The sequence below is a fragment of the Pteropus medius genome, unplaced genomic scaffold, assembly GCF_902729225.1.
Source record: "Pteropus medius unplaced genomic scaffold, Ma_sr-lr_union100, whole genome shotgun sequence".
Classification (NCBI taxonomy): domain Eukaryota; kingdom Metazoa; phylum Chordata; class Mammalia; order Chiroptera; family Pteropodidae; genus Pteropus; species Pteropus medius.
The window spans coordinates 1828911-1841650 of NW_024353517.1; the positions used below are offsets into that span (position 1 = coordinate 1828911).

The window sequence follows — 12740 nt, forward strand, 5'->3', positions numbered from 1 at the left end:
AATTGAATTATGCTGAACAGAAAGTGTGGTATACTCAGAGAGAGGCTACTTTTTCATAGTGCATTTTATTTTGGTTCTTCATGCTTAATGTCTTTGCTTATTAATGTTGTGCTCCAAGATTTAAAGAAAGGGCTCAATGTGAAATACCTGATAAGTAAGTAATGAATAAGTCTGTATACAAACTTCTCATTTTTATTTGTAATAGTCGAGCTAAAATTTCAAAGGCTTGTAATTGGCCAAAGAGAAACTGAAAAATGTTTTTTTATTAAAAAAGTAAATGTAGGGAGAGAGTAAATTTTACCTATGTTGAAATACTCAAATCAGAAGTGAATTTTGACAAATGGCTACATCTCTATAACTCATACTCCTTTCAAGATATAGGACATTTCTATCAATAGAAAGTACCTTCACATGTCCATTCTTAGTCAACCCTTGCTCCTAAACCCCAAGTGACTGGACTGGCCACTGTTGTGATTTTTTTCAATAGAGATTAGTTTTGCCTGTTCAAAAACTTCACATAATGTAATCTTACAGTATGTATTCTTTTGTGTCTAACTTCTTTCTCTCAGAATAATGTTTCTGAGGTTCATTCATGTTGTATGTAACAGTGGTTCATTCATTTTTATTGCTGAGCTGTCGCCCATTACATGGATGGTCACAGTTTGTCCAGTCTCCTGCTCATAGACAGTGAGGGTTTTTTTCCCAATTTGGGCTGTTATGAATAAAGTTGCTGTGAATATTCATATAAAGGTCTTTCTGTGGACATCTGCTTGCATTTCTCTTAGATAAATAACTAAGAGTGGTATTGCTGAGTCAAGGGAGAGATGTGTATTTAACTTGTAAAAAACTACCAAACCTTTCCAATTAGCTATACCAGAAGGCCCTTTAAGATTACAGGCTGCTCTGTTAAGTAATCCTCAGAGCCAGTTCTCTGTTAGTATTAACTGCATGTGAAGTACTTTAGGAAAATACCTAAATTACAATGAAGATATTTAATTCAATTTGAGAGTCTAAAACTTATGAAGCCTCTTTTTCTCTCTACCATTAGATATTATGAATATGCTAACTCTTACAAAATGCAAAGTCTGAAAGTCTTCTAACGCAGGACAGCAAATATAGCAGTTTGCAAACAACAGTTTCTTAGGTATTGCCAAATTTCTCTCTAAAATGGCTGTATCCGTTTATATTTCCACTAGCAACACAGAAAATGCCTGAAACCCACACGCAGGCTCTTTTTCTTAATAAACATTGACTTCCTTACCCTTTCATTCAGATGCGAATAGCCACTAATGCTTGGCTGACAACACAGCACCTTTGAACATAAGAGCTAACTTTGCTGACCACATAAACCCACAGTGGCAGTGTGTGTGCACCTACACCCATCCAAAGACAATCATAATTTTATCTTTTTGCAGTTTACATAAAACTCTAGGGAGAGGCAAACTGTTAATTTTTGGACTTTTCATTACATTTGAATCTATTATATGAACAAATTGTATAGCTCTTATAAATCTTTTATTCCATGCACTGACCATTACCGTTTGATCAAGATATTGGATAATAAAGGATTATTGGATATTAAAGGATTGCATTTTCTTTATGTTTAATAATGAATTCTAAAATAAACTGAGTACTTGGTAACTCCTTAGAGAAGAGCTGATTATTTCAGTATTAATGACAATGGGAGATGACTGTGTCCTCCTTTTCCCCCCCACATAAGAAACTACTGTTATAGATATAAAAGAAAAAAATTTTGGTACTTCTATTTTCCCCTATTTTTAAAAAAGTTGTATGCTCTTTGTATCTGTTTAGCAGATGAACTGAAGCCATTCACCTGCCCCTACCCATCAGGGCAAAATGGAGAATGAGAAGTAACCTGCAAGCTCAAAAAAGACTGAAGTTATTTATCCATTGCACAAGGGTATCAGGGTTATAATTTTCCCAGAAGTAGGATCAAAGTCATATTAAAAGGAGGGATATTTTTTTCTTATATAGTCTAGACTTTGTTTTCTTTGGAGAATTATAAACACCAGAATGGTCAGGTGTATTTTCTAGGGAGACTAAACTGACTTTCCCCTGGAGTTGACTAGGGAGTGAAGGGAGTAATAGGATCTGTTGGCTGTAAAGTTGTGAGGACCACCATGCTCCCACCAGTTGACCACTGAGCTGCAAGCACTACAGACCTACTCATTTCCTGATCTTCCCCATTCACAGGGGAGCAGGGACACCTCCTTCTCTTTGGGTCAGAGAGGAAGGGATTGCCACATCCAATTACATGCATGCAGAAGAACCCCTACAGGAAGAATGCTAAGTAGATACATGGTCCCACTAGGGAGAGGGACTGGTGTTCGTGAGTGACTGGGGTGACTTTGACTTTTAATTTCATTCCTTTCTGTATTACTTGCAGCTTAAACAAACATTGTACATTACTTTCATTAGTAAACTAAAAATGTGTTAATAAAGATCTTTTTAAATTATTTTATCTGGGTTACTGGCTCAATATACAAAGTTCCAACATGCTCTTCACTAATATTTTGAGAATATTGCCTGTCCTTTCTGAATGTTATTGACCATATGGCAAAGTGTTGATGACTGTTGAAGCTGAGTGCAGAGTAAGGTTTGTAAGACTATCCTATGTTTGTGATGTCTTAAAACTTTTGTAATTAAAACTACCATCAAGAGTTAGTGCAAAATGAGTAAGATACACAAATGAGAGAAGACAGTCTTTCTATTGCCTTCAGTGCACAAAGATGTACATGCAGCATTGAATCCTTAAACAATGCAAACCACTTGAGCATCATGATTGGGTTTCAATTTTATTATTTGTTAAGCTACTATTAAAAATCATATAAAAATGTGGCTTTAAAACAGAGCGTTTAAGCAGAAACAAGGATAAAACCCTCCATGTAATATGAACCTGAAGCTAAACAAATAATTATTTTAAGTAATACTTCTAATATATTTAGCTTTGTTTTAGACTTTCTTATTAACACAAAAACAAGAACTGGAAATAAAAATGTATAACTACAGGAAACAAAGAACCACAGGGAGTTATCACTATTCATAAATAACATAATTATGTCATTATTTCACAAGTATTTACTGGACATCTATGTGTATTAAAAAAAGAAAAGAAAAGAAAATAGACTGAAAAACTATTAGACTCAATATTTCCATAAAATAGCATGTTATAAATTAATATCCCAAAATCAGTATCTTATACTCTAGCAATAATGAGTAAAAAGATATCATAAAAAATTATTCACAATATCAACAGAAAACATAGATGCTGAGGAAAACATTAATAGGAAATGTGTGAGATCTATATGAAAAGAACAAAAATTTTCATTGAGAAATACAAAATATTTGAATGAGATATAGTCCTAGAAATTTTTTTTAAAAATCTTAAAATGTCAATGCTTCCCAGATGAAGTTATAGTCAGAATACAGTTCTACCCAAAATTATAGTAAGTGTGTGAGGATGAAGGGGATTAACAGAATAATTATACAATTTATTTGAAAGAATTAAAAATGCTAGAACAGTTAAAAAAATATTTTTTAAAAAAAGGATGGATGGAAAAAGAAAATTTCTCCTAGCAAATATTTAAAGATATTATATAGCAATAATAATCCAAACTGTGGAACTGACATAAAAATGATCAGAAGAATAAACAGGAAGACCCAGAAACTGACTATAAATTCTAAAATAACCTAATATGTAAAGGAGGCATCACCAATAAATGGAGGAATATTTAATAAATGCTATTGAGAAAAGTTAGAGTCTCACCTCATATCACAGACAAAAACACTTATCAAACATTCTTAAAAAATAAATAAGTAAATAACACAATTAAAAATACTAGAATAAACCTGATGATCATTTGCTTCTTTATTTGAGAAAGGATATAAAACAGAAGAAATCACAAAATAAAAGATATATATATTTGATTAAATAAAATTATAAAATCAAAAAGAAAAATTATAATCTACAGCGATGCCACCCTGAACACGCCCAATCTCGTCTGATCTCAGAAACTAAGCAAGGTCGGGCCTGGTTAGTACTTGGATGGGAGACCACATAGGAATATCAGGTGCTGTAGGCTTTAAAAAAAAAGAAAGAAAAGAAAAATTATAAACAGCAAACTGTAAAATAAAAAATAGCTGTAAAATTAAAAAAGAAAACACTTAAGGCTTAATATATTTCACATAGAAAAAGCCTACACAAAAATATCTTGGCCCTGAAACACACATAAATAAGTCACAGAGCAAAAATAAAACAGCGAACAAACATTAAAAATTATTCTAGTCACTAGTATTTTTTTTAATTTAATTAAATTTATTGGGGTAACACTGGTCAATAAGATTATATAAGTTTCAAGTGTACAATATTATATCATCTGTATATTGCATTTTTGCTCATCACCCAAAACATAGTCTCCTGCCATCACCATATATTTGACCTCCCACGCCTCTCTCCCTCTGCTAACCATCACACTATTGTCTGTGTCAATGAGTTTTTTTTGTTTCTTTTGTTCATTCGATTGTTGCTTTCTCAGTTAAAATGAATACTATACTACTTTTATCTATCAAACCTGCAAAAATTCAAATAATATCACCAAAGAAGGCTAACAACATCACAGATACTGTGCCATGCACTTAACATGCATGACTTCAAAATCCTATGCAGTGGTTCCCAATCTTTTTGGCACCAGGGACTGGTGCTCCTATGAGAATCTAATGCCTGATGATCTGAGGTGGAGCTGAGGCGGTGATGCTAGAGCTGGGAAGCGGCTGCAAATACAGATGAAGCTTCACTCACTCGCCCACTGCTAACCTCCTGCTGTGTGGCCCAGTTCCTAACAGGCCACGGACCAGTAATGGCCCACAGCCCAGGGGTTGGGGACCCCTGTCCTATAGGATAAGTTCTGTTGTTATTCTCATTTGACATATGAGGAAACAGATGATCACAAATGCTGATGAAGAGATCAGGTGAATTCAAGAACCCCCACACCCTGTTGATGGTCTACTAATATGTTGTAAGTTTCCCAGAAGCAATCTTACCAAAGAGTATTTAAAAAATTAATACTTATACTCTTTGACCCAATATAACATTTTCTAGAACTCTATCCTTAAAAAACAATCTGAAACTTGTGAAACTTGTACAAAGATTTCTGAACAAAGAAGTCCCTTGCATTAAAAAAAAATAATAATAACATTGAGAAACTGAAAACAACCTATACAACCAATATTAGGGCATTTGTTAAATGAATTATGCTACATCCATAAAGTGAAAAATTATAAAGCCATTAAAATATTGTGAAGTTGTATAATATATAGAATTATTCATAAAATAATTTAGTCTCATTTATAGTAGTTTTAAAAAACAGAATATAACATATAATTATATATGTAATATGTATGACATATATAAAGAGACAGGTCATATATTAGCTATGTAAAAATGCCAAAAGAAAAAAAACTGGAAGGATATATACTCAAAAGATAACTATGATTATTACTAGGAGATGGAATTATAGATTTTCTTTTTTGTACTTTTCTGAATATTGAACAATGAGCATATATTAGTTTTTTCTGCTTTTTGTTTGTTTGGTAGTGCTTTTTAAATTATTTTTTAAATGATATACAGTATAATTTATTCTTTTTGGTATAGTTTTATGAGTTTTGACAAATGCATGGAGTCATCTAACCATTACCACACTCAGGAAACGGAATAGTTCCATCATCCCTTTGTAGTGAAATCACCCCTTCCCACCCTTAAAAAAATCCCTGGCATCCACTCCATCCCTATATTTTTACCTTTTCGAATCTCATATAAATCATTTAGTATGTACCTTTTGAGTCTGACATGTTTCCTTTAGCATAACACATTTCAGATATATTCATGTTGTCATATGTATCAATAATTCATTTTTTATTATTAAATATTCCATTGTACCAATGGGCCACAGGTTGTTCATCTACTCCCCAGGTGAGGGACTTTTGGGTTGTTTCCAGTTTTCAGTGACAACAAATAAAGGTGCTATAAATATTCACATACAGATTTTTGTGCAACCATAAGTTTTAATTTCTCTTGAGGTGGGATTACGGAGTTGTATAATAAGTGTATGTTTAACTTGTTAAGAAACTGCTGTTTTCCAAAGTGGCTGTATCATTTTACATTCCCACTTCCAGTGCAGAATGTGAGACCCAGCCCTGCCCTCTTCGCCATGACTTGGTATTGTCATTTTGTTTTAACCACTCTGATAGGTGTGCAATCTCCCTGATGACTTCTGATGTTGAGCATATTGTCATGTGCTTATTTTCCATCTGTGTATCTTCTTTGGAAAGTATCCATTCAATATTTGCCCATTGTAAAATTGTGTTGTTTATTTTTATTTATTGTTAAAAATTATTTATACATTCTGGATACAAGTCCTTTGTCAGATAAGTGATTCCCAAATGTTTTTCCCAGTTGGTGGGTTGTCTTTTCATTCTCTTAACAGTGTCTTCTGCAGAGCAAAAATTTTTAATTTTGATGAAGTCCAATTTATCAAACTTTTCTTTTATGAATCATATTTTTGGGGTTGACTTAAGAACTCTTTGTCCAACTAAGGTCAAAAAGATTTTTTGCCTATGTTTTCTAAAAGATTTCTAATTCAGTTTTACATTTAGGTCCATGATCCACTTTGAGTTAATTTTTGTATATGGGGTGAGGCTTAGGTCAAGATTCATTTTTTTTGTACATAGATGTCTAATTTTTCAAGCACCTTTTGTTGAAATTGCCTTTATGCTTTTTTCCATTGAATTGCCTTCATACTTTTGTCAAAAATCAATTAACCATATTCGTGTGGGACTATTTCTGGATTCTCTATTCTGTTTCATTGACCTATCTGTCTGTCTTTTTTACCAATACCACACTGTCTTGATTATTTTGCTTTATAGTAAGTCTTGAAATTAGATAGTGTGAGTCCTCCAACTTTGTTCTTTTTCAAAAAAAATTGGCTGTTATACTTCTCTTTGCCTATTATAGTACCTTTTAGTCAATTCTAAACCTTAGAATCAGCCAATTGATTATTATCAAAATAAAAACTTGGTAGATTTTTGACTGGAGTTGTGTTTAATTTATAGATAAATTTGGGGAGAATTTACATCTTAATATTGATTCTCCCAAACCTCAAACACAGACCATGTATTATTTTTATAAGGGGAGTTTTTAAAGCCCTTATGAAATACCACATAATGGTCATTCTGCTCTCATTTCTTCTGTTTCTTTTTTAGATTATACCACAAAGTCATAGAAAATGATGAACATGATCTTCCTCTTTAAAATCTGGGTCAGTTTTCCCAAGGTACTGAGGGAGAAAATGCTCAGGCCACACCTGAAGGGCAAATCAGATTTGAGTAGTGGAATTTTCCTTCTCGTCTCTGCACCATATGTCAAAGTCTAAAATCCCACTTCACAGCCTGAGAGGTTTTTCCTCCTTTGTAAGCAAAGCTTCTTTTGGTTGCTGGAGGGATAAATATGCAATGGAAACAAAATGGAAGGAAAGGTAGAGGGGTGCAGGTTGGGAAGTTCCCATCTTTCTAGTTTAGGTCCTGTGCCAGACGTTCCTCACCAGCAGGGCAGAAAAAAAGAAGAAAGGAAAGAAAAAGAAGGGAGCCACAGTGAAGGGAAGGAGCCTGTGAAATGGTGAAGGGAAGGGCCTGTGAAACCCCCAGGAGCTGGGGTGGCCAGAGGACATTTTAAAAACAATGATGCCTCCAGCTCTATTTCAAAGTGTCTATGTTGCTAGAGTATAAACATCTCCTCTCCCATATTCAGAAAACTGCCCCCTGTACCCTACCCCCCAATCTTCTGTATATGTGACTTATGAGATACTGGGAAAGAGAGTTGATTTCACAACTGAATCACCCCAGTGCAAAAGCGAGGTGGTGCATGTGGAAGCTGTAGAAGCAGAGAGGCCCAATGAAATGAAGAAGGAACTGGGAACTGATGGACTGATGGCTGACTTTGCCTAAAATTTTCCTGTTTGCTTTACATCAACTGCCCCCACAAGACCATAAGCTCTAGGATGTTCATTTATCCCTCCAAGCCCCCAAGACACCTGAGGAGCAGCGCAGAGCCCTAGGGCTACAGTGGTAGAGAAGGCAGCCTGGATCTGGCCCTCACAGGGCCTATGGCCACAGCCAGGGGTCATGGCCACTCCTTCGCGCCCCTCCCCAGCACCTGGCTGTGTCCAGACCAGAAGGCCCTCAGAAAATGTGGTCAGTCTTAAACTGGGGGTACGAATAAGGAGAAACAGGCAGGAGGACCTCTTGCCCCTCAGTAATTGAATTAATTATAGCTTCCTTAGGTAGAGAAAGACAGGATTAAAATGAATTTAAATTGATTTGATAACAGGATAAAAAAAAAAAAAAAAAAAAAAACAGACTCACCAGCCAAAATCTGGGCTGGACAAGATCTGGGATCAGATAACTGAACAAAGAAATCCAGAAGTAAGCTGAACAAGACCAAAAGACTCCAACATTTAAGGCACCTGTAGTATGTCCCACTGTGTATGTTTTGAACTTGAATCTCCCTCATAATAAAGTCCTCTAAATATACTAAATAAAAGTGCATGGTGGTGCTGTTACCTTGCTGTTATAACTGTGCTTTATAACTTATTAGACGTTTCTTCCCCCTAACACTCTGGTGCTTAGCACAGGAAGTGCCAGTAGGCAGCACTCCTAAAAATTTCTTCCTTAACAAAATCTTATTCCTAAGTGTTACACATTTATTATCTTCACATATTTAAAGACTATAAAGTAAATCCTCAAGTTTTAAACGATAGTTTTTCTTTGGAAGAAAGTGACAATAAATGAATATTTCAAGTGGTTTGTAATATATTTATACTCAGAGGACTAATGCTTTTAGCTTCCATTAGGTTTTTCCAAAGATTTTTAAAGTTCACTAATAAAGCACCTATCATATATTGGTTTATATTCCATTCTGTAATGGGAAATAAAAGTATTACTATATGCCTTAATGCCAGCTATACCTGACTTTTAATTCTGACCCTTCACCTGGCATGACACTAGGCAAACTTCCTAACCTAAAGTGGACTGTACTTCAGATTAAATGTAATTAAATCACAATGTCTATAAAGCACAATATGTGACACTAAATAGGCAATAAATGGTAGCTATAGGAAAAGAGGTGAGACACCATACATCTGCCTTCCAACTTCAGGTCATTCCTTCTTTCAAGGCAAAGCGCAAAGCTTCTCAGTTGTCCAAAGGAGGTTCACTGACCGGGGAAGTCTAAGCAAAGAATGAAATAAATGGGATGACCAGCACAGGAAGAACAACATAGTTACTAAAAATGGTCATTCCCCTTACTCCACCCCAATGAGAAATCTTTCCACTCTCCATCTACCTTAATCCTCTCCTTACTTCAAGATCCAGCTCAAATTACACAACTAATATGAAGCTTTCTTGACTCCCCAGAGCTCACAACCACTTCAGCCTCTAAATGCTTACAGCACTGTCTGGATTGGCAACCAATCAGAGACCAACTTGTGAGTTTTCTGCAGTCTCCTGATATAACTATCAGATTGGTTCCAGGACCACACCCTCCCCCAGTCTCCCATGGATACCAAAATCTACAGATGCTCAAGACCTTATATAAAATGATGTAGAACAGTGCATACAGTCAGCCCTCTGCATCCACACGATTCCCAACCACGGATCAAAAAGCTGTTTTCAATCCACTTTTTGAATATCATGTTTTATGTTTTTGTATCCCATTATGTCTACAAAACGCCCATCTGTGTCTCCTGCTTCTGGTGAGAGAAGAAGAAGGTAATTATTCTTGAGAAGAAACTCAAAATAACTGCCCAATTGTAGGTTAAGTGTTCTGAGTGCATTTAAGGTAGGCTAAGCTAAACTATGATGTTCAGTAGGTTACATGTATTCAATGCATTTTTGACTTATGATATTTTCAACTTACAATAGGTTTATCAACACTTAAACTCTATCCTAAATTGAGGAGTACCTGTGGTGGAATTCCAAGCTATTTTTATGAAAAGGCTTTATTACAGAAGGGATGGGGCTCAGTCTTTCTTGGCTGCTGCCTTCTTCATGGCAGCAAGGACGCTGCTCCGCTCCTCATTCCCTCTTGGCGTGGGTGTGTGTCCCCACCCTTTTCTTGATGAACTTCAGGGCCCACTTGTCCTTAGAGACCTTGAGCAGCTCCATGGCATGCCACTGATAGTGGGCAAAGCCACACACCTCTCACCTCTCGGATCACATCCTGCACAGACTTGATGGGCTTGGTAAGGCACCCTCAGCAGCAGCTATACCTCAGCTTGCTCATGTTCTTAGTTACCTTGTGACCCTTGTTGAGGCCCAAGGCCATGGGGCAGTGCAGAGCCATGGCTGCTCTTCCTCAATGGCTACCGTGGCAAAAGGTTGCATTGTTTTTTAATGCAATGAAATGTTATTTTATTGTGAGCAAGCGAGCTTTTGTAGATATTTAAACATTTCTTAAATTTTATTTCGCACTTCGCAATTTAGTTGTCAATTTCTTTTAGTGTTCAAACATTTTTAATAGACCTTAAACGATCCATAAGCCCTAGAGCAGTGTCTAGAGAGCCTAATAGAAAAATGGCTCAGATGCAGTTAATTCACTTTTGGGGTAGATGAAGTCATTACTCCAGCATGTCTAGGTGTCCCTACTGGGCGCATTCCCATCTAAGCAGCAAATACTCTAATTAGATCCACCCCTCAGCACCAACAGCTGAGGCATAGTCCTCGGCATTTCATCCACTACTCCATTGTAGAATAATGAGTCATAGGCTGAATTTCTCAGTTTAGTTTTCTTCTGGTTGCATGTTACCAATGCCAGCAGCGTCCTAAAAGTAATGACCTGGATTCCAAGTCAAAAGCCTACAGCTCTTGCCACCAAAACAGCCACCAATCCAATTTCCGATCATGTACGGAATGTCTCAAAGGTTGTTCCTTTCGGCCTGATGGTTTAATTGGGTGTAGCCAAACATATGAAACTATTTTAGAACAATGACAGAGTAAGATCAACATCATTACTTCTAATATGAAATGACAAGGTAGGGCAGTGAGCTGGACTGGAAATGTGAAGCCTGTGCAGGGGATTACTGACACCAACCAGATAGATGACTAAGGTTTTCCGCTAACTGGAAGCACCATGTGAGCCATATGTGCTCTGCCGATCAAAATCCTAGAGCAATCTGAGATGCATTAGTAAAAGTCCATGTGTGCTTAGGCAGCACCTCTGCATATCAATGGCAGTACAGTAAAACTTTCAGAGAGAACTCAAGAACTGGAAGGGATGCGGTAGAGAAAATAAAACAACTATTTTCTGATTGTGAAACTCTGTAGTTGAACCAATGTGGCTCTATAGTCCAGAATAAAAGGGAGAAGTTATTCCTACTTGTGTCCCACATGGGTAAAAACATATCTGGACACTGTCTACATGTGAACTGCATATTTTATGATAGTACCCGACAAACTAATAAAATCCAAAGAAGGAGGTCCCCACAGTGAACCACATCATATAAAGTAGACTTGAGAAACTTAATGTTAACTTGAAAAGTGTGGTTAAGGAAACAAAAGAGTTATCCACAAATACTTCAGAACTGTCCTTAAAAGTGTAAAAATTGTCTGGCATTGCTCAATATTCAAGGTCTTTTCTAAGGCACAACAACTCATTCATTTATTCAGCAAACGTTTATTCTGCATCTCCTTAGAGGAAGGCCCTGTGCTAGGTAACTGTCTAGGACACATGGATAAGCAATAAGGAGCCTAGGAGCAGAGATAAGACAAGCACAAAAATAGCCAAATAACCATGATAGAGGGGAGAGTATGAGAGGTGTCATGTGAGTAGAACAAAACCTACTTGGGAAATCTGAAGCAGGAGTCATTATGTCCTAGTGGCAGGATCAGAGAAAGTACCTGGTGAAGGAAGCATTGAAAGGTGTGTACTATCTGTGAGAGGAAATACGTTAAGAGGTCATTCCAGTTGGAGGGAAAGCAGAAGCAAAAGTTTACAGGTGGGAACAGAGTTAAAAATTATAGTGTTACAAAGCTGAAGAACTAAATAGCCCAAGTTGATCAACCACAGGTATAGAAATATCAAGTATTGGGAGATAAGGCTAGAAGGGTACCAAATAATAAAGAGCTTGTGTGCACCAGGCTACAGCGAATGACTATGTAGGAGTATCATTAAAGGTTCTGACATACACAAGTGCTATATTCTTAGTGGGTTCTTTTATTCCTGGTATAGGTTAGAGGCAAATACAGGAGAGGAAGGAGGTTTACGCAATGGTCAGCCAGGAGAAAATGAAGTCCTGAAACAGGTCAGAGGCAGGTAGCAGTGGGAATGGACATGAAGAAAGAGACTCATGAGATATTTCAGAAATTGAATCAACATGACCCAGACCTAAATTGTCAAATTTCAGGAACTGTAGAAAGCAAATTTCAGGGACTGTGAAAAGAGCAGAAACCCAAGCTGGAAGAAGAACTGGGTGAAGGACAGAGATGGCAGAGTGAATTATGGATGTGCAGTGTTGCTACCCAGATGAGTGTCTAGGATGGGACCAGGAGACTATTTTAACCCACAGCCTTGTTCCAAGCATTCCTCAGAAGCTGCTCCCCAAGGAAACTCCTGAAAAGAACAGCCAAACACAGAGCCAATCCACCCTAGCAGAAGCTTCACTGGCCACTCA

At 36.6% G+C, this 12740-nt stretch overlaps 1 protein-coding gene and 2 pseudogenes across 1 annotated transcript in view; 1 reads left to right on the forward strand and 2 right to left on the reverse strand.

The window, feature by feature from the left end:
* The window catches only part of MCF2L2 (MCF.2 cell line derived transforming sequence-like 2), a 190589-nt gene that overhangs the window by 175301 nt on the left and 2548 nt on the right, over positions 1 to 12740 (reverse strand). The window lies entirely within an intron of this gene.
* Positions 3985 to 4103, forward strand: LOC120593058 (uncharacterized; annotated as a pseudogene).
* Positions 10092 to 10414, reverse strand: LOC120592879 (60S ribosomal protein L36-like; annotated as a pseudogene).